General features: G+C 36.6%; 1 long non-coding RNA gene across 1 annotated transcript; it reads right to left on the minus strand.

Annotated features, from left to right (window-relative positions):
* Positions 1-721: 721 nt before the first annotated feature.
* LOC149124556 (uncharacterized) lies at positions 722-9,536 on the minus strand. Its single transcript, XR_016213736.1, has 3 exons — positions 9,316-9,536; positions 6,056-6,110; positions 722-803 (listed from the first exon to the last, which is right to left on the minus strand). It is a non-coding gene; the product is annotated as an uncharacterized LOC149124556 (long non-coding RNA).
* Positions 9,537-22,021: the final 12,485 nt, after the last annotated feature.

Below are 22,021 nucleotides of genomic sequence, written 5' to 3' on the forward strand. Positions count from 1 at the left end.
TGGAGAAGGCTGTACTAGAACCAGTGTCCAGATGGTATTCTGGCACTATAGGCCATGGCTTAACCCACTGAGACACAGCGCTGGCCCCTGTATACCCACTTAAGTTTTTTTATTTTATCTATTCTACCTATTTTTATTTTATCTATTTTATCTATTTGAAAGTAGAGAAAGGGAGAGAGAAAGAGAGTGAGAGAGAATATTATCTATTAACTCTTTTTTACTAGAAAATTTTTACTTTATAAATATAAATTTTGAAAGTATGACTTTTGGATTATAGTGATTCTTCCCCCCATAGTCACCCTCCCAACTGCAAACCACCCCATCTCCTACTCCCTCTTCCATCCCATCCTTCATTAAGATTCATTTTTAATTATCTTTATATACAGAAGATCAACTCTATACTAAATAAAGATTTTAACAGTTTGCACCCACACAGTCACACCTATTCACTCTTCAAAGAGTAAGCAGTTCAGTCCCCGCCTCCAAGGCAGATGGTCAGGAACTAACTACTTAAGCCATTACCTGCTTGCACTCAGGGTGTGCATTAGAAAGAAACCCTAATGGACAGGACAACTGAGACTCAAACCCAGGATTGCAATATGGGTTGGGAGTATCCAAAGAGGCAACTTTAACCACTGCACCAAATGTTCCTTCCAGTGTGTCTACCTTAACCTGCTATTTGAATTTCAAATGTAAATTATATTTAACACTGAAAACTTACCTTGTATCTCAATCTTGTATTGTACAGCGTCTGACTTTTTCTCATTTATGGTTTCTGTTCTTCCCAAGATGCAAGAGATAACCTGGTAGATGGCCAGAAGAAGGTGTTAATAAGTAACTCAGCAGCGTGTCAATATCTGTCTACCTATCTAGCTAAATATCTAAATATTCATATACTATACAATCAAGTTGTTAAAGTTTAAATTATTGAGTTTTTTTCAAGGAAACTTATCTTCAACAATAATATAAGAGCTTTCTAAAGGAAGATAATTTATTCCATCTTAACCATTTTGAGATTACTTACTGAAGATCATGTTTGTCTACCACACATGTACTTCAATTTATGTCTTCAATTTATACTAGAGTGGCAAAAAGTGTCACCAATTCATAATATATATTTCACACCTCAGATTATGGAGGATATAGAAGAATTAAACTAGCAGTTTAAAACCTGGTGCTAGAGAAAATTGTGTAGCTGAGAATTATTTTTATTCGATATATTTGATATTAAGTACTGTACTCTGGCTTTTTGAGGTTAGTTGGTATTGGTTGAAATGTATGTTTCTCATTGTTTGATCAGGCAATGCTATGTGTGAATAAAAATGTCATTATCCTTAAAATAAAAAAAAAATGAAAATATATTTCCTTGCAGAATTTACTGTGGGCAGGGCACAAAATTTTTCTGTCATATATTTTGTGTATGTTATGAAAATGTGCTTCAGATATGAGTCAATGAATAGCTTTGACCATCCAAATAGACAACTCCCATTTGTAAATTATGGAAGGTGATAGGAAAAATCAGTAGCAATTATTTATAAAAATCAATTCCAGAGGCCACATATTGTATCACAGTGAAATAAGCCAACACCTGTGACTCTGGCATCCCTTTTCAGAATGCCAGTTCATGTTCTGGCTGCTCTGTTCCCAATCTAGCTTCCTGTTATTGATCCTGGGAAGGTCATAGAAGATGGCCCAAGATCTGGTGACCAGGATGGAGTTACTGGTCCCTGGATTTGGCCTCGTCCAGAACTGGCTGTTGCAGTCATTTGAGGAATAAACAAATAGATGGAAGATTTGTCTCTCTGTCTCTCCCTCTCTCTGGGTCACTCTTTCTATTAAATAATGAATAAGTAAATAAATAAATCAATAAAATAACTTTATTATATTACTATTGTAATGACTTATAACTTAATACATTTTAATTTTTTCAAAGTTTATTAATTAAACAAATAATTAAAATGATATCATAGAATCTTATATCTGGAAGAAACTTACTGAAAGTCATTCGTTATATAAAGAGAAGTGCACTAACTTGTTACAACCTATAATGAATTTTAATGTTAGATCTAGAGATACAGAGCAATAATTCATAAATTTTCACAATAGGTCTGAAAATACAAGTTTAGGTCAGTGGAATTTACTTTACATGTACTGTGCTTTAATTTATTCAATGCCTTTATGTAGCACTTTTATTCATATTTTTATTTTGATTTTATTTTTGATTCCTTATACTATTCCTTTTTATTTTTGGTATAATATTGTATTTCTTATGTGTCTGCATTTCTCAGCAATCAAGTAAGAAACTCACTGCATGTAAAGAGCAATGTTTTACAAATCTGTTTCAATGCTCGTTTCTGAGTTACCTAAGTGCTAAACAATTATCAATAATTTTGCTTTCTCTTGAGTGGAGCATCTTTATTATGAGAACATTATAGGAGAACATTATGACTAAAAGCTATGCTGTTCTCCTGTGCCTTTTATCTATTTTTAATACTTTTATAAGGAATTTATTAATGCATTAGATTCTCAAGGTCACAGCAAATGCATGATAATTACTGCAACACAATTCTCATCAATTCTCATGTTAATGTGATATTAATACAAAATATATTTTAACTTTAACTAATTTGATTTTATGTATTTGATTAATTTAATTTAAAATTTAAATTTAGCTCCAACAGATAAGGAAGAACATGCAGTATCTGTCTCTATGAGTCTGAATTATTTCACTCCACCTGATGTCCTCCAGTTGCACCAACTTTATCACAAATGGTAGAATTTCATTCTTGTTTTTATAGATTAGTAATATTTCTGTGTGTGTGTGTGTGTGTGTGTACACACCAGGCATTTAGAGATTCGTCAAGCAAGAAGGGGAACTCTGGTCTGTCTCACTTTGTGAAATTATGAGAAAGATCCAATTTGCTGATCAGAAGCAAGAGTTCAACAAACGTCCCACCAAAATTGGGTGTCTCTGTGTCTCGTTTCATTTCTCAGTTATCTGACAGATACAGCTCAGCGGCTTCATACACAGATAGCTCTGACGATGAGACATTCCCCAGGGACAAGGAGCAAAAGAACTCTAAGGGAAGCAGTGACTTCTGTGTCAAGAACATCAAACAGGCGGAGTTTCGACGAAGAGAAATTGAAATTGCTGAACAAGAAATGCCTGCACTGATAGCTTTGAAGTTTTAAGCTCTGGACCTGGTGGTTTCATTAGTGAATTTTGTCAAACATGTATAGGAGGACTAGCAGCACTTTCGCAACACTTAGCAAAAGAAAAGGATACTTTAACCTTTTCTGTGAGACCTGCATCAAATTAATATCACAGCCAGACAATGGTACTACAAGATAGAAAGGGAAAAATGTACATATTCATGAAAAAATTATAATAAAATACAAAAAATTCAGGAGTGTATAAAAAAGTTTATGCATCATTACTAAATGCAAGACATTGCTAGAATGCAAGTATGTTTTGACAAACAATAAAATAATCTCACTATGTTATGCTTATCAACTTCTACTGTGTTATGCTTATGGACTTCTCCCAGTCTGGTGAGTTGTAACATTGTAGTCCTAGTTACAGGAAGTGGGTGTTTATAGTATATAGACAGACAGCAAGGGCAAACAGAAGTCTAGGATCAATGCCAGCTGGTTTATCAAGGCCCAAGAAAACTCCAAGGGTGGGTGGAGTCTTAAGTGCTTGGGCCGGTTTGCACCATGGCTGGGGAACTCTGGAAAGGAGCCTGCCTGCTCTGGATTTTATAACCTGGCTAATGCAATTTGTGGGGTTAAGCAATGAATTCTGCTTTTATGGCAAGTTGAATAAGCCCAGGTGATTCCTCTGTGTTTCGGTACATTGTGTTTCCAGGACATTCTATATTTATTCTAGAGAACTAAAATGACAAAGGGAAGGATGCAGAACTCTGTTGTTTCAAGGTTACCTGGAAAAATACCCTGCACATAAAAGTATCAATCAATGTAATACAGCACATCAACAAAATAAAGAAAACTCGCATGATCATTTCAAGTGGTGTAGGAGAAGCATTTCTTGGTATCCTGCACCCTTTCATGATAAAATCCCAAACAATCTTGGAATAAAGGAGATTACTGTGATACCATAAAATCCATATACAATCCCTGGCAAAATCATATTCAGTGGTAAAAAGACTAAAAGCTTTTTCTGAGAGATCAGGCACAAAGCAATGATGCTTATTTTTTGCCACTTCTGGAAGTTCTAGTAAGATCAATAAGACATGAAAAAGAAGTAAAAGGCATACAAAGCAGAAAAACATAAGTAAAATAAACTTTGTTCATAAGTAATATGTTCTTACAGATGAAAAATAAAACTGTTACAATTAAGAAATAAGTTCAGCAAAGTAACAAGGTAAAATTTTAATATACAAAATCATTTGCACTCATGCATATATAAACTGAAAAATCTGAAAAGGAAATTAGTAAACAATAACTTCATTTCCAATAGCATGAAAAAAGAATAAAATATTTAAAAATTATCTTATCCAATATAATGAAAGTTTTGTACAATAAAAACTACAGAGCGCTACATACCTAAAACACATAAATAATACAGATACCCAATAGGCATGTGGAAAAATGTTCAACATCACTCAACAAACTGCAGTGAGATACCACCTGATAGTCAGAGGATGACTACGATGAAAAAAGAGAAAATAACAAAGGGTGAATTGCATGAGGACAAATTTGCACAGTGGTAGGGAGGCTGTTGAACATAATATGGTGGTACCTCATAATATTAAAAATAAAATTAATATGTTATGTATTAATTCCACTCAATAGAATTTAAACTCAGTAATTTAAAACATGGTTTGAAAGATATATATGTATATCCATATTCCTAGAAATACTATTCACAACAGTTAAATATCAGAAGAAACCTAACTGTGTAATTATGTATGAGCAGATAAACAAAGTAGTATATACGTACAATAAAACATGAAGTATAAAAACATGAGACATCATGTTACATGATACAATATGCATGAATCTTAAAGAAACTATGCTAGGTGAAATAAACCAGAAATAAAGTGCTAAGTATTGTATAATTACACATAGATGAGGTACCTAGGAATCACAGGGACGGGTCCCACTTTTCCCCACGGCAGTTTTCATTGCATCTCTGGGAAGATTTAATTTTCACAAACTCAGTTGGAAAAACCACTGGATTAGATAATGGCTATGAGCCTGGGAGCTCTATAATTCTATCATTCCCTGAGGATATGATTACTTCAATGATTGATTTATTTTTTTACACGAAATGACTATTCACCACAATAATGTCACTCACTAACTGTGATGAGTGGTAGCTTATATAAGTGGGTGAAAAATGCAATATGTAGCCATCCCCTTTTTAGGTTGAATGATTATACTCTGTTGTAATTCTCAGTGAAAATACTCCATGTTCAAACTACAACTGTTATTTCACTGATTACAGTGTAAGCCAATTCAGTCAGGCAAGGTTTATATAAATAATCTGCATTCTGATAGGCAAAGCAGTGTATAAAGAAGAAATAAAACTATAGCTACAGGATAGTTAATATTAAGTCATTCTTTCTGGTAATAATTATGTATGAAGGCATATTATTTGTTAAAGCCTCCCTTCATTAGATCCATTATCAAAGACAAGTCTCACTATTCTGTCCTCTGTGTTTACAAATGATTAGAAAATAGATACAGATAACTAACTCACAGAACTGATTTTTCCACTTGAAATGGCTTAATTTTCCAGGGGACCATTCCTACAAATTTTGGAGTTCACGACGGTTTTAACTGCAAGCTTCAGATGAGATTTCATCACCGGGATTTCTTTTAAACATCTCAAGGTGTAAAAGAGTTGTTCAGGATATACAAAGGAATGAAATATGATAATGTCACACAATATATGTTTGATTGTAGACCTTATTTTTAAATTTTACTTTCTACCTATAATTTAGGCATGCTTATATAAACAAGCAGAAAAATAATGCTGAATATAATAACTTTGGTGAACAGGCAGCATGAACAGGAAATAATTTGATACCTTTTCATCACTCTTCATCCATTTCATTCCACAAGATTAATTCTTCTGCATGTCTCTAGAGGAAAATTACAACATGTCTTATATTCTGATGATCTTTTTCAGATAATAAAAGAGTGCTCTACGTATGTCCAGTCCAAAAGGCAACTTCAATTTAGTAATTAACATACACATTTATTCTGGCTTATTGGCTTCAAATCTTTTCATGCTGTCTAGACATTTGTAGGTGTGTTCCCATGTTCTTTCTGTAGATGTCTTCTTGTCCATTTAGTCAACTGTCTTGGACAGTTTCTTATCCCCCCATGCTAGCTCCGTCTGTTCATGGCTTTTTTTCTGCTAAAAAGGATACATGTCCTAAGTATCCTTTCCCAGGAAAACTCCAGGATATGAAGCCAATTCTATTCCAGCCACCTCCCTTTCCACAGCCACTACATTTAGAAAGCATTATACTTTATTAAGTGCACATTATTTCACTTTCTCTTTTCAAAAATATGTTACCTGCTAACAAGCAGATAGATGTAATATTAACAATTTCAGTTGGGGCCAGCATTGTGGGTTAAACCACTGGTACTTGTTTGAGTCCTGGCTGCTCTACTTCCCATTCAGCTCCCTGCTAATGTGCCTAGGAAGGCAGCAGAAGATGGCTCAAGTGCTTGGGTCCCTGCACCCTGGGAGACCTGGATGAGGCTCCTGGCTCTTGGCTTCAACCTGGCCTAACACTGGCCATTGTGGCCATCTGGGGAGTGAAACAGAAGATGGAAAACCTTTCTGTCTTTGCTTCTTTCTATGTATAGCTCTGTGTTACAAGTAACTCAATAAATGTTTTTTAAAAATTGCAAAGTTTTTTCCTGCTTAGCATTTTACACTCTATTATTTGAGGATAAGAGTTGAAATGGCACATTTATTAATACTCATGTATTCCTAATGTTAATATAACAGGCATACTGCCATTTCTGAAAATGATTACTGTGAAATGCTGTAAATATATTGAATAATTTCTAAAACTACAATGCTCTAAGAAAAGTTAATAATGAAGGTATTACATAAATAGGAATTGAGCACACAAAAGTTTGATCTTATGTTGTTTTATTACATTAATTGGTACCTTATAGAAACAAAAATATGTGGGGCCGGTGCTGTAGTGCGGCTATTTAAAGCCATGACCTACTGCTCCAGCATCCTATATTGCACTGGTTCGGTCCTGGCTGTTCCACTTCCCATTCAGTTTCCTGCTAATGCACCTGGGAAAACAGCAGAGGATGGCCCAAATGTCTGGACTCCTGCACCCACTAGGAGACCCAGAAAAATCTCCCAGCTTCTGGCTTTTGCGTGTCCCAGCCTTTGTGGTTGCAGCCCAAATTGGAGTGAACCAGTGAATGGAGGATCTCTCTCTGTGCTTCTCTCTCTCTGTAACTCTGCCCTTCAAATGAATAAAGAAGTCTTTATTTCGGTGTTTGCTGTTTTTCAAACTTTCAAGCCAAGTTTTGACCACGAATTACACTAATTTATTTTTATGGTCATTGTGGAACTCTGGGTCTTTGGATTCTTCAGTGGTGATGGGTTTTAGATAAGTGAGAATTATCTGTTACCTAAAAAGAAAATAAACATTTAGAAGGTTGTTGTGGATAACCGTATACTGACAAAGTGACTGAAATCTATTTCTTCAGTTCCCAAGAAGTAAAGTTCAAATGTTCCAACATTCTTTTCATGGTAGCAGTGTGCAGTTCTCTGTGAAATCTCAAATAGAATTATGAAAATATATATTTTAATTTTACATTGAAATCACATTTATAATAAAACCACATTTATTAAAGCTATGATCTTCCCTAAATTACCAGAATATTTCAGAGGTATAAAGATGCACTCAGTTTGAGCAAGCATACACTCTCCCAGGTACACCATAATGTTAGAGTTGCAGTGTGGTTGGCTAGGCTTCAGGTTGATATCTACACAAATCTGAATCATTTTCCTTTGCTTTCCATACAAAGTGGTCTTTAGAAAGTAACTTACACACCAAACTCTACCAAAGCATCTACCATATGAGAACGAAACCTGAGATATTCTGCATGAGAGTTCTACATTTGATTGATATTTGATATTTATTGTCTTGAGGGTGCAGCTAACACAGATACTAAAATGCTTTTCATCTTTGTATGTGTGTGTGTGTGTGTGTAAACACATTTCAGTGAAGTGTTCAATAATTTTTTGTACACATCTTGGACAAAATATGATTAAACTTATCCCAACAAGTCCCATTTTTAACTGACCACTAAGTTCTAAGTTCTTGCTAATCTGTATTTAGTCTTACGTGACACTGATCACTTCAAACTGTAGTTGCATGTTTTCCTTTTCTGGGTTCTTAGGAGAGCGTGATGAAAGTCATTTGCTTATAGCCGGCGCCGCGGCTCACTAGGCTAATCCTCCGCCTAGCGGCGCCGGCACACCGGGTTCTAGTCCCAGTTGGGGCGCCGGATTCTGTCCCGGTTGCCCCTCTTCCAGGCCAGCCCTCTGCTGTGGCCAGGGAGTGCAGTGGAGGATGGCCCAGGTGCTTGGGCCCTGCACCCCATGGGAGACCAGGAAAAGCACCTGGCTCCTGGCTCCTGGCTTCGGATCAGCGCGGTGCGCCGGCCGCGGCGGCCATTGGAGGGTGAACCAACGGCAAAGGAAGACCTTTCTCTCTGTCTCTCTCTCTCTCACTGTCCATTCTGCCTGTCAAAAAAAAAAAAAAAAAGTCATTTGCTTATAGTTTTTGTTCATCAAAATATTTTTAGTGAATGAATTAAAAAAAAAACACATTAAAAAAAAAAAAACACATTCCACCTAATGTTATTTTTTCTGATAATGTGACAAATTATTTGCTATGCATGTTAAAATTTTGAATTGGGTAACAAAAATTTATTAATGTGTATAGGCTATAATACTTTGACTATGTAATTTTATTAATCAGTGTAGCAGTACAATTGGGAAAATTTCCTCATTTAAATATTTAGTATTACCTAGAATTAGCTATATTTCCAGAGGTAGTATAAATTTTAAAAATAACTTAATAGCTACTTTGTTAGTAGTGTTTTTGACTAATATTTAGTATTTGTCTATTATTCAGCATTTATCTTAATTTTGTTTCCTACAGTTTGTTTTGATTGCTTTTTCAGAACACACAAAATATATTTGTGTCATATTCATTAGGGTAGGCTATAGAGCTATGAATACAGACTCAAACATATAAGAGCTCAAACACAAAAGAGTATTTCTCATTCACACACCAGTTCAAGGTTCTTTCAGACTTGCAAGTAGTTCTCTTCTAACTGATGACTCAAAACTCCAGTCTAATTCCTTTGGGGACTCACACCACATCTTAGAGTATTGCTGTGCAGAATCCATTGTTGAGGTTGGCTCAAGCCACCCAGGTTCCACAGCAGGGAAAAGGGAAAGAGAAGATCTAGATGGAAGCGAGATCTTTTCTCTTCAAAATCCTCAAGGTGTGAGCGTGGCAAAGAGTGCTTTTGTGAATATTTCTTTGTCAGAACTTTAATTGTATGACTGTGTTTAAATTGCAACAGAGGCTGAAAAGGTTAGTCTATTGCCAAACTTAGGAAACTAATATGAACAGATAATTCTACCACAAATAGACTTAGTGCTGTAAGACTTTATACAACACTGGAAAATTTCAACCATTTAGTAAAGGGATAGTTTAGAGCAAACTCCAGTAATTTAAATATATGCAACATTTTGTCAGCTGTATTTCACTTAGTCTCCACTTGTTTTTTTTTTTTAAGATTTATTTATTCATTTGAAAGTAAGGGGTACAGAGAGGCAGAGGCAGAGAGAAACTGGGTCACTCCCCAAATGGCCACAACAGCTGGAGGTGGCCAATCTGAAGGCAGGAGCAAGGAGCCTCCCCCGGGGTCTCCCACTCGGGTGCAGGGACCATCTTTTACTGCACGCCTAGTCCATACCAGAGCACCTGGGACCTGAACTGGCGCCCATATGAGATCTTGGCACCACAGGGGGTGGCTTCACCCTGTATGCCAAAGTACTGGCCCCTCCACCTGCTTTTAAAATACACATCTTAGACTTATTTGTTCACCTGCACGTTTATGATCACTTACAGACTTTATTTTGAAAATGTCACCAGTATGTGGGATTAACTCTCCCATAAAATAACCATTTTTTTTTAGAAACAATAACAACTACATATTAAGTTTGATTCGGAGATTAGAAGTTTTGACTGAAAGCTGCATCTTTTGTGGCTACAACTTTGGATACAGTCTGTATTACGGTTATTAAAAACTATTTTGGGGTTGAGAAATATGTAAATGGTTAGTTTGGAGCCAGTTTTAGAAGTTCTGATTTATTTTTGGATCTTACATTATTTTCATGGACAGCCTTAATTAGCAAAATATTGATTCTCACAAGGAAACGGTAAGAAAAGAAACTTCCCACATTGTCGTGCTAGAGATTTTGTAAGTCTGAGTTGACGTCCGCTATTCAGTATTTTTCATAAATAGCCAGCAGTCCTCACTGTACTGATTTAGAAAACAGTGTATGGATGAGGAGGAGGTGGTAGTAGGTACCCCAAGCTAAGTAGAAACAAGTCCCTTATAAAATAAAGCACTTGAAACTGGAGCTCAGGGTTTGTTGTAGTTGTAACTACATTCTCAACTCAGTGAACTTTATGACTAGGAGCGTGTCCTGGTGGGCCTCACATAATCACAAGAGCCCTTTATATTCAGAGAATTTTCTCCAACCAGTTGCAGAATGAAATGTCAGCCTCATGCCAGATGGTCTGAAAGGAAGCTAACAGTCACATTGTGGGCTGCTAGGGGACCACAGGTAAATTTAGAACAGTGAGTAACCTTGGTCATGATCTATCAGGAAAATGGTGCCCTCAATTCTACAATGACAAGTATATAAATTTTGCCAATAACTTGTGTACAACATTCCTGTGTCTGCTATTTTAATTTTCCACTAAGTGCATGGCTTAAAATATCAGAGATGTGTTCTTTCACAGGCCTGGAAGTGAGAAGCTTAAAATCTGTGTTGCTAGGCTGAAATCAATATTTCCTCAAGGATCAAACTCCAGAAACTCCAGGGGACAATGTGTTTCTCGGTTCTTCCAGCTCCTGGTGACTTGCAGCATTTTGTAGCTGTGGCCACGTCACTGCAATCTCTGAGGCCAATGTCTTTACATATCTATTGTTTCATCTTCGATGTTTTAGTCTGTATGTACCAAATTTCCCTAGGCCTCCATTTTTATTAATTTTTAAATATTTGAGAGAGCAGAGAGGATATTTCTATCTTCTAGTTAATTCCTCAAATGGCTGCACCAACTGTATCAGCTGGGAAGGCTGAAACCAGAAACTGGAACTAAGTCTGGGTCTCCCACATGGATATCAGGGAACCAAGTACTTGAACCATCATCTACTGCCTCACTGAGTGTGTAGTATCAGGATGCCAGACCAGAAACTGAGCTAAGACTTGAACCCTGGTACTCCAATATGGGATGCTGGCATCCCAAGTGGGAGTAACAATGTTTCCCTCGTGTCTGTCTCTTGATTTGCTATCAGGAGCCTTTGAGATAACGTCAAGATATTTATTCACACTTGCAAGAGTTTGTCAAACAAGTTAACTTTCATGGGTTGCAGTAAGAAGGAAGTAGATACCTGTTGGTGTGACATTTTTCAACCTACAACAACAAATGAGCTGGGAAGAAAGGCCCAAAGTTCAGATGGAAACTGTAGCCCCAACACAGCTATGGATTTCAGCCTCAGACATGCCATGCCTGGACTTCTGACCTCTATAACTGTGAGCTAATAAATAGATGTTTCCTTAATTTTTTCTATTTGGAGTTATTTGTTATAGAACAATTACATCCTAATATAAAAATAATGAACTATGTCCCAGAATTCTTAGGCTAGATAATCTTTCCCTTCTCCAAATTGTTTTTAATTTTACATTATCAAGATAATTAAATTGTATCTCTTTCACTCAGAATTGCAACTCATGAACTTGAAAGGGACCCCACTTTCTCTTAAACATTTTGTCAAAACACCTGTCAAAGACAGCATGCCATATTTCATTCATATTTCAAGTTGCTACACTTTTCTTCATTGCCACTGCTACACCCTTCGTTCACATTCTTACCATCATCATCATCATCATGTGTGTTAAGAAAACTCCTTGGACACAAGCAATCAGCTTAATGGTTAAGATACTTGTGTCCCACATCACAGCGCTTAAGATGGATTCCTAGGGATGATTTCTGACCCCAGCTTTCCACTGATGCAGATGCTTATGGAAAGCAGTGATGGCTCAAGTAATTTGGGAGACCTGGATTGTGATTCTGGCTCCTGGCTTTGACCCTGACCAAGTTTTAACTATTCTGGGCTCGTGGGGAAGGGAAAAGTTCTTTCTCTCTCTTATTTTCTCCCAAAATACATACAAAATATTGATTTAAAACATTTAAAAATATCTTAACTCTAGCATCCAATTGTAATTACATTAAAACTTTAATCTTTCCTTAACAAGCCTGACAAAGTGATACTTTGAAATAGCAAATCTCATGCCACTTTCTTTTGGTATATCCTGTTACTTTCATATAGAAATCAGAAAAAAATCCTCTAATCTTTTTATCATAAATATGTGCAATTTCACATATTTTAAAGTAAAGCAAAGATATTTTGCTTTTGATACACAATCATTTTTAACCCCTGAGTATGTCTTTATCTATAGTTAAATGACCTTTCTAGCAGAAGTGTGAGAGCCCTATGCTAACTTTCACACATAGCGTCTTCTGTCTATCCAGTTTCACCTAGATAAGTGCCAAAACCATAATGCTCAAATCAGAAATAATTCCTGCTTAAAACCTTTCTTTGCTATCCCAAGGCCAGAAAAGGCACATCTCCTTTGTTTTCATGGCAATTCTGCTACAATTACTAAATATTTACTAACCACAGGGCCATGTTGTTTCATTCTCTTATCTGCACTCAGTGCCTAACATAGTGCCTGGCATGTAGTTGTATCTTAGTGTATGTTTGGCAAGTGAAGGCAATGACTAATTGAATAACACTTGAATATATGCTGATATGTTCTCTTTCACTTAAATTTTAAAAAATACTAGATAAAACTATGATCTTTTCACTTTCATACAGATCTCAATTGTTTTTCCATCTGCCTTTTCATTGGATTTATCACATTTTACTACAATGAGTTGTTATTGCCCAGACTTGCAAAACTGTGACTTATAAGGAGGATGGTGTTTCCTTCGCCTTCATAGCCCCAGCATCTGGCAGAATATCCTGTGATATGAGGAATCTAATAAGTATTTTGACTTGGTAAATGCATAAAGAAAGACAGGGAGATTTGAAGATAGGAATAAAATAAGCAGAAACTAATGAGAGATCTGGGGGAAATTTATGTTAAAGGAAAATGGTATGTAATGTATGGTAGCTTTGGGATCCGCAAGGAGAAAAGTCCTATAGATGTAGAGTCCCTACCTGTACTTCTGGGGAAGAAAAGTCCTTGTCAAGGTCCCCACAGGTGCCTAAAGGTCAACCAATGAGGATCAGACCTGCCTCAACCTTTAACCCCCACACCCTGCATCTATAAAAGGAGCCCTCCCAACCTCTGACGGGTGACTTCCCTGGCCCCTGCTCTACTGGGACCAGGGAAGCTCGCCTGGGGGTGGAATCCCAATAAAAGCTTGTGAATTAATTGATTTGTCTGCCTGGGAAGATTTGCTATGTGCTGGACACCTACCTTGCAATGTACTTGATGTTGGAAGTGATTTATTTTCATTTCCTTGTTGAAATACATGTTAGTGGGAGGGAGCAGGATACATAGGAGGGTGAAGGACTGCAAATAAAATAAATAAATTTTTGACTGAAAGACTAAATTTAAAAAGAAGATGCAAAAGGGTATAATCATGTACATAGAAGTGACTACTCTTCCCTCTGTGCAAGTTTAAAAGAGAAAAAGAAGAAAATTGAAGAAAGTTTCAACAGATGACATCATTGTGTGTGTGTGAAATGAGAAAGGAGGATGTCTGGGGGGTTCTCTTCTCTGGGGAAGGTGTTTGTTCAGAAAAATTTGACACAGACTTTTGGGGCTAAATGAAAACAAAATGTGGTTATCAACGAAAAGAGAATAGGATTTTGAGATTCAAATACTATTACCTACATTACAAGGGGTAAATTGCAGTATTTTCCATGTAAAACTCGGCTTTTAATCTTTCTGTTGGTAAATCTCTTGTGCTCATGTTAACAGATTAAGCATAATAACATAGTTTCCTTTATGTTGTTTTTTCACATATAAGGCTACATTTCTGATATAGGTATAAATATTTACAAAGTAATTACAGAAGTAATCTAAACCATACTTACTTATTTGGTTTATGTAACACTAAAAAGACTATTTAGGGTTGGTGCTGTGGTACAATAGACTTAGCCTACTATTATAGACGGCAGTTTGTTTCCCAGCTCCCTCTCTTCTAATCTAGCTCTCTGCCATGGCCTGGGAAAGCAGTGGAAGACGGCCCAAATGTTTGGGCCTCTGCACCCATGTGGGAGACCTGGAAGAAGCCCCTGGTTCCTGGCTTCGAATGGGCACTACTCAGGACAGTGTGGCCATTTGGGGAGTGAACCAGCGGAGGAAAGTCAATCCCTCTCTCTCTAACTCTGTCTCTCAAATAAATAAATAAAAAAAACTTTTTCTTTTCAAATGGACCAACAGATTAATTTTTCAAAAAGATTCATGTATTTATTTGAAAGTCGGAGTTACACAGAGAGAGAAGGAAAGACAGAGAGAAGAAAGATCTTCCATCTACTGTTTCACTTCCCATTTGGCTGCAATGGGTGGAGTTGTGCTGATCCGAAGTCAGGAGCCAAGAGCTTCTTCCCAGTCTCCCACACGGGTGCAGGGGCCCAATGACTTGGACCATCTTCCACTACTTTCCCAGGCCATAGTAGAAAACTGGATTGGAAGTGGAGCAGCCTGGACTCAAACTGGCACTCATATGGGATGCTGGAACTGCCGGTGGTGGCTTTATCCTTTACACCATAGTGTCCGCCCCACAGATTAATTTTATTCCAGTTCTGAATTTTGTTGATACCCAATAGTACATGAATTGAAATCAGAATTTCTCTCTTTGGAGATAAGAAAGGCCTCTAGTATAGTTACTTTAGAAGAGGGTGCTTCTATTTATACATTAGAACCAAGACTAAAAAAACAACCCAGCCCCGCATATTTAAATAATAAATAAAAATACTTTTTAAAACTTAACACTGGTCCTCTTCAATTTTTAAATATAAATCACTCTTAACTTTCTACTTAAAGTAGCTATAATAAGCAATCTCACAGAAGATTTTTGAAAATCAGTGGTCTAACTAAAACTGTTGAATAAAGTAAAATTTTTTCAAACCAAGTTATTTGTTATATGTCACAAATACTGTCTACTGCCCAGACTAAATCTCTTACCTTATTAGGATAGCACCTATTTAAAAACAACGTGGGAAATTTAAAAAAACTCAAAACTAATATATGAAAAATATTTTATGATTAAATCATCATTTCTAGTTGTTGTACTCTTGTAACACACATATTCTGAATTTCAAAATGACTTTAGAGGTAATTATTTTTTAAAAGTTCAACAAAAGAAACACACACCATGTATCTGGATGTATAATACTTCAGCTCACAAAAAGTCTGACTCACACCTTTCAACTTGTTAGAAATATTAAGGTTTTGGATCCAATGAATTAAAGACCCACTGAATAGCCAATAATATAGTATCTGCTAATCTGCAGAACAAATCAACCACATTAACAGTAGTCTAGTGATTCCAATCTCACTCCAACAGAAGCAGCAACAAAACTGGATACTTAAGTAAATAAATAATAAAAATAGCAGCATTGAGGGCCGGCGCCGTGGCTCAATAGGCTAATCCTCCACCTTGCGGCGCCGGCACACCGGGTTCTAGTCCCGGTCGGGGCGCCGGATTCTGTTCCGGTTGCCCCTCTTCCAGGCCAGCTCTCTGCTGTGGCCAGGGAGTGCAGTGGAGGATGGCCCAGGTGCTTGGGCCCTGCACCCCATGGGAGACCAGGATAAGTACCTGGCTCCTGCCATCGGATCAGTGCGGTGCGCCGGCTGCAGCGGCGGCCATTGGAGGGTGAACCAACGGCAAAGGAAGACCTTTCTCTCTGTCTCTCTCTCTCACTGTCCACTCTGCCTGTCAAAAATAAAAAAAAAAAGAAGAAGAAAAAAAAAATAGCAGCATTGAGATAAAATGAAGATTTGTTTTCAGTTCTTGTTCAGTAAGTCTGCCCCTCATTTTTAGACAATGAGGACAAAGGTATCACAACCAAATATGGGAAACTGCTTTCTCTTTATTTAGACCTTAGGGAGAAAATGAACTTTGGTCACATTTTACTTAAAGGAAAAATAGTCCAGATTTACATGTTTTTAAATAGATAGGACTAAATTATCAGAGAAATAATTTCTTCTGTAAAAATTGACCAAATTCCATCAATAACCTAACATACAATGTAATAAAATTATAGAAAAACTGGGATCATAACATTCCAAATATATGATAGCTGTAATTCCCTTTTAACAGATATGAAAGTTCCTATTCTCACGTTGCATTGGTCCGAAAGAGAACAGCTGAGTCAGTAAGAGTAAATTAAATACTTAACCTATTGCCAACATTGTTTTAGATTGTGACTGGCAGCAGAAATATGCATATGGATACTGCTCCTATAGCAAAGTAGATTTTTCATTAACACATCACAGTATTAAATTTTTAGTGAGAAAAATATGAAGGACCAAAAAATTTTAAAAAAAGATGAAAGAGCTACTACAAACAAAAGGTATCTCCCTGATACTGCATTTAAAGGGGAGATTAGAGGATTAGAGCGTTGATGATGCTAATATGAAAGGAAGCTAAGTACTGTGTTTGTTTCATATTTTATACAACTCTTACTCTTTACAAAATTGGTTCTAGTTATGCCCATGAAAGTGTAACCCATGGCATTTGAAAGCAAGTACTCTTTGTAATTATTTAAATGGGAATTAAAAGGAAATTACACTTACTAGTTAGGAACTCAGTATGTTCTAGGTTAGCATCCTGACAGAGCATCTTTAGCCTCTGACTGCAGCAGTAGCATTTCAAAAGGATGTCAGTCCATGTCCAAGCAGCTCCACTTCCAATCCAGGTCCCTGCTAATGGCATGGGTAAGCAGTGGAGGATAGTCCAAGTGGTTGGACCCCTGCGCCCACGTGGGAGAAGTGGAAGAAGCCCCTGACTCCTGGCTTTGGCCTTGAACCCCCCCCCCCCCCCAGCATTTGAGATCATTTGCGGAGTGAACCAGTGAATGGAGGCACTCTTCCTCTCTCTCCCTCTCTCTCTCTCTCTCTTTCTCACTTCACACACACACACACACACACACACACACAATATGTCAAGTTCATTATAAATAACATTAAAATATAAGAGTAATTGAGTCTAGATTAATCCGCCTTCTTTAGGTTGTATTTTTCATCTTTGTGCTACTGTGGGGTGATTTTATGCCTACTCTACAGTGATAATTATTCTCATCACAAAGAGCTGAAATTTTATCAAGAACTTTGCAACACACTCAGTGCTACAATTGCTTCATTAAAGCTGTTAAGTGAATTGCCAATACTTGCTTTAATGACAAGGCTTGTAAAGCTGTGATTTCCCCTTCTGGATACTCTCTCATTGTAAAAAAATAAGCTTTGCTCATAATTGTGAAATATGTATGTGTTATTACATTTATATAATGTGACTATAATCGCTATGCCAAAATACTGTTTTAGTACTCCTAGAAATTCTCTAACAGTAGGATTCCACAAACCTGTCTCATAGACTGACATTGTCATTTAGGTCATTCAAATCATTTCACCAATCTGAAATGCTCTAAAACTGCAGGATTAAATAAAACTCAAATCATTGAGTAGATGACCCATACTTAGGGGAAGGAAGGCCGATAATAAATTAAGTTTGGGATGAAAGCACTTCAAGTAAAATAAGAATTTATAAGACAAACCATTTATTAAAATTTTCACCAAATCGTATGCCACTGTGCATCTAGTTGTTGAAAAAATGAAAATGGAAAAATCACAATTTCTAATGTAAATGCCAGTCATTGGAACCTTATGGTGTGAATTATATTTTAGAATTTACAAATATTCTTTATTGCAGTAACATAAAGAGTAAATAGTTTTGGCAGGAGCTGGCACTGAATATATGGCCAATATTCTATTATATAATAAAATGATAATAAGATAATAAATAAATAATAAAATAAGATATATTTTAAATAATAAAAGAGTCTATTAAAAACTATATAGGTACTCATACTTCTAAGCATCATTTTTTGATCATTAAAAATATGACACAATTAAGAAACATAGCTTTGAGGACATATATGGTTTGTCAGCATTCCTAGCATAGACACAAATGGAAGAGTTATTTAAAGTAAGCACAGTGTAATATGTATGTGCATTTGTGCATCAGTGATGAGTGTCAAAAACATGATGGAAAATTAAAAGATAGGATTATTTTAGTACAAACATGTTTGAAATCCATGTGTAGCTCCTACATGATATACATTTCTCATGAGCCTTTTGAAGACCCTTCATATGTAGTGATTTCAGAAATGTGGTTCCAAATAAATTTATCTTTAATTTCATTTTTCATGAGTTTTTTGAACTACTTTTCTATATAAGAAAAACTAAGCACTTCTATCATTCTAAAAATATGCATACACATAATAAGCAATGTATAATGTATATAAATTATCCCCAGAAAATCAGGATGCTGTATCAAAAGGTCAAATGGAATCAGCAAGCTTTATTTATTTATTTTTAAAATTTATTTATTTTTTAAAAAATTGCCTAGTTCTATACTTACTTTACTTTTTTATTTTTTTCAATTTTTTATTTAATAAATATAAATTTCCAAAGTACAACTTTTGAATTATAGCAGCTTTTCCCCCCATAATCTCCCTCCCACCCACAACCGTCCCATCTCCCACTCCCTCTCCCGTCCCATGCTTCATCACAATTCATTCTCAATTATCTTTACATACAGAAGATCAACTTAGTATATACTAAGTAAAGATTTCAACAGACTGCAACCACAAAGACACACAAAATACAGAATACTGTTCGGGTAGTAGTTTTCTGTTAATTCGCATAGTACAACACATTAAGGACAGAGGTCCTACATGGAGAGTAAGCGCACAGTGACTCCTGTTGATTTAACAATTGACACTTATTTATGACGTCAGTAATCACCCAAGGCTCTTGTCATGAGCTGCCAAGGCTATGGAAGCCTCTTGAGTTCGCCAACTCTGATCTTATTTAGACAAGGTCATAGTCAAAGATGAACTTCTAAAAATGTATTTATTTATTTTAAAGGTAGAGTGACAGAAAGAGAAGACAGAGGAAGAAAGGGACAGATAGAGAGAGAGAGGGAGAGGGAGAGAGAGAGATGAATAAGTAGATTTTACATCCACTTGTTTGCTCCCCAAAGGCCCTCAACAGCCAGCCCTGGGCAGGCTAAAGTCAGGAGCTGAGAACTTCATATGTGTCTCCTACATAAGTGGCAGATAGCTAAATACTTGAGCCAACATGGTAAATTTGATTTTGTTGAGAATCTTTGCCTCTATGTCCATTAAGGATATGGATCTGTGGATGGATTTCTTTTCTTTCCTTTTCTTTTTTAAGATTTATTTATTTACTTGAAAGTCAGTTACACAGAGAGAGAAGGAGAGGCAGAGAGAGAGAGAGAGAGAGAGAGGTCTTGCATCCACTAGTTCACTCCCCAGTTGGCTGCAATTTAGCTAGTGCTACGCAGATCTGAAGCAGGAGCCCAGAGTTTCTTCTGGGTCTCCCACGTGGGTGCAGGGACCCACGGACTTAGGCCATCTTCTACTGCTTTCCAAGGCCAAAGCCGAAAGCTGAATCAGAAGTGAAGGAGCAGCCAGGACTTGAACCAGCACCCATGTGGGATGCCAGCAGTGTGGACGGTGATTTTACCCGCAATGCCACAGCATTGTATCTTTGATTTTTGATATCAAAGCAATGTTGGTTTCATAAAAGAGTTTTGCAGAATCCCATTCTGTTCAATATTTTTTAATAGCTAGATGAGTGTTGGAGTTACCTCCACTTTGAATGTTTTGTAGAATTCAGTAGTAAAACCATCAGGTCCTGGTCTAGTTTGATAAAAGACAAGGTAGAGTGACAGAAAGAGACTGCTTTAGTCTCATTGCTTATTATGATTCTGTTTAGGTTGTCTATATAGTCTGGGTTTAATCTTGCTAAATTATATGAATCTAGTAATTGGTGAATTTAATCCATTTATGTTTAAGGTTAGTACTGATAGATAATATTTTTATTTATTGAAAAATGATTTTGGTTATTGAAGAATGAATTTACCTGCTCTGCTAGTGAATTTGGTGGTATCATGTGTTTTCATGATGTTTACTTCTAATCCAGGACTCCCTTCAGAATTTCTTGTGAGTCTTGTCTGGTGGTGGTGAATTTTCTCAGGTTTTCCTTCTCTGGAAAATACTTTATTTTTCCTTCACTTTTAAAGGATAGCTTTGCTGGATATAGTATAGTTGGCTGGAATTTTTCTTTTCTTTTCTTTTCTTTTCTTTTCTTTTCTTTTCTTTTCTTTTTTTCTTTCCTTTTCTTTTTTCTTTTAATATTTTTTAATATATCATCCTATTCTCTTCTGGCCTGTAGGGTTTATGCTGAGAAGTATGATGTTAATCTATTTAGTTTTCCTTTGTATGTAACTTGACATTTGTACTATCTTTAGGATTCTCTCCTCTCTAAATTTTGAGAGTTTGATGAATGTATGTCTTGGAGAAGACATTTTTTGGTTGAGTCTGCTTGGGGTTCTTCGAGTTTCTTGTATGTAAATATCCTTGTCTCTTTCAAGACCTGGGATATTTTCAACTTTTATTTCATTTAACAAGTTCCTAATGTCTGCTTCCCTCTCTTCTCCTTCAGGAATACCTATAATACAAATATTTGGTTGTTTAATAGTATCCACATTTCACGTAGACTTTCTTCATTTTTTTTTTAATTCGCTTCACTTTACTTTTGTCTGATTGGGTTATTTCAAAATACTTACCCTTGAAGTCAGAAACTCTATACTCCACTTGGTCTATACTGCTCTAAAGCTCTCAATCTCATTTTTTATTAATCGATGTGAAATTTCTGTTTAGTTCTTTTTTTTTTTTTAATTTGGCAGGTAGCGTTATAGACAGTGAGAGAGAGAGACAGAGAGAAAGGTCTTCCTTCCGTTGGTTCACTCCCCAAATGGCCGCTACAGCCGGCGCTGCCCCAATTCAAAGCCAGGAGCCAGGTGCTTCTTCCTGGTGTCCCATGCGGGTGCAGGAGCCCAAACACTTGGGCCATCCTCCACTGCCCTCCCAGGCCACAGTAGAGAGCTGGACTGGAAGAGGAGCAACTGAGACTAGAACCAGGTGCTCATATGGGATGCCAGCACTGCAGGCAGAGGATTAACCAAGTGAGCCATGGCACCGGCCCCTGTTTAGTTCTTCTTAATGGGTTCTATATCCTTAATAATATTTTCATCCATGTCACGCATTGATTTCCTCATTTCTTTATTCATTCTATCTGTATTCTCTTGCATCATATTGAGTTTCCTTACTATCATTATTTTGAATTCTATTTTCTGTCATTGCATAGATTTCTTTCAGTTCACAATCTAATTCTGTGGGATTATCGTGTTCTTTGGCAGATGTTACACTACCTTGATGCTTCATGTCTCCTGTGTTCCTACATGGATGTCTGCCCATCTGGTGCATTTATCTCTTTATGGTAGGCTTTACTGAAAGAATTTATGGTTTGGTGGAATGCAGGGTGTCTCGTTGTTTGGCTTTAGTTCTAGGTGAACCCACTAGTGCAATC

The sequence above is a fragment of the Oryctolagus cuniculus genome, chromosome 9 (assembly GCF_051225735.1).
Source record: "Oryctolagus cuniculus isolate XC-2025 breed Fujian yellow rabbit chromosome 9, ASM5122573v1, whole genome shotgun sequence".
NCBI classification, from domain to species: Eukaryota; Metazoa; Chordata; class Mammalia; order Lagomorpha; family Leporidae; genus Oryctolagus; species Oryctolagus cuniculus.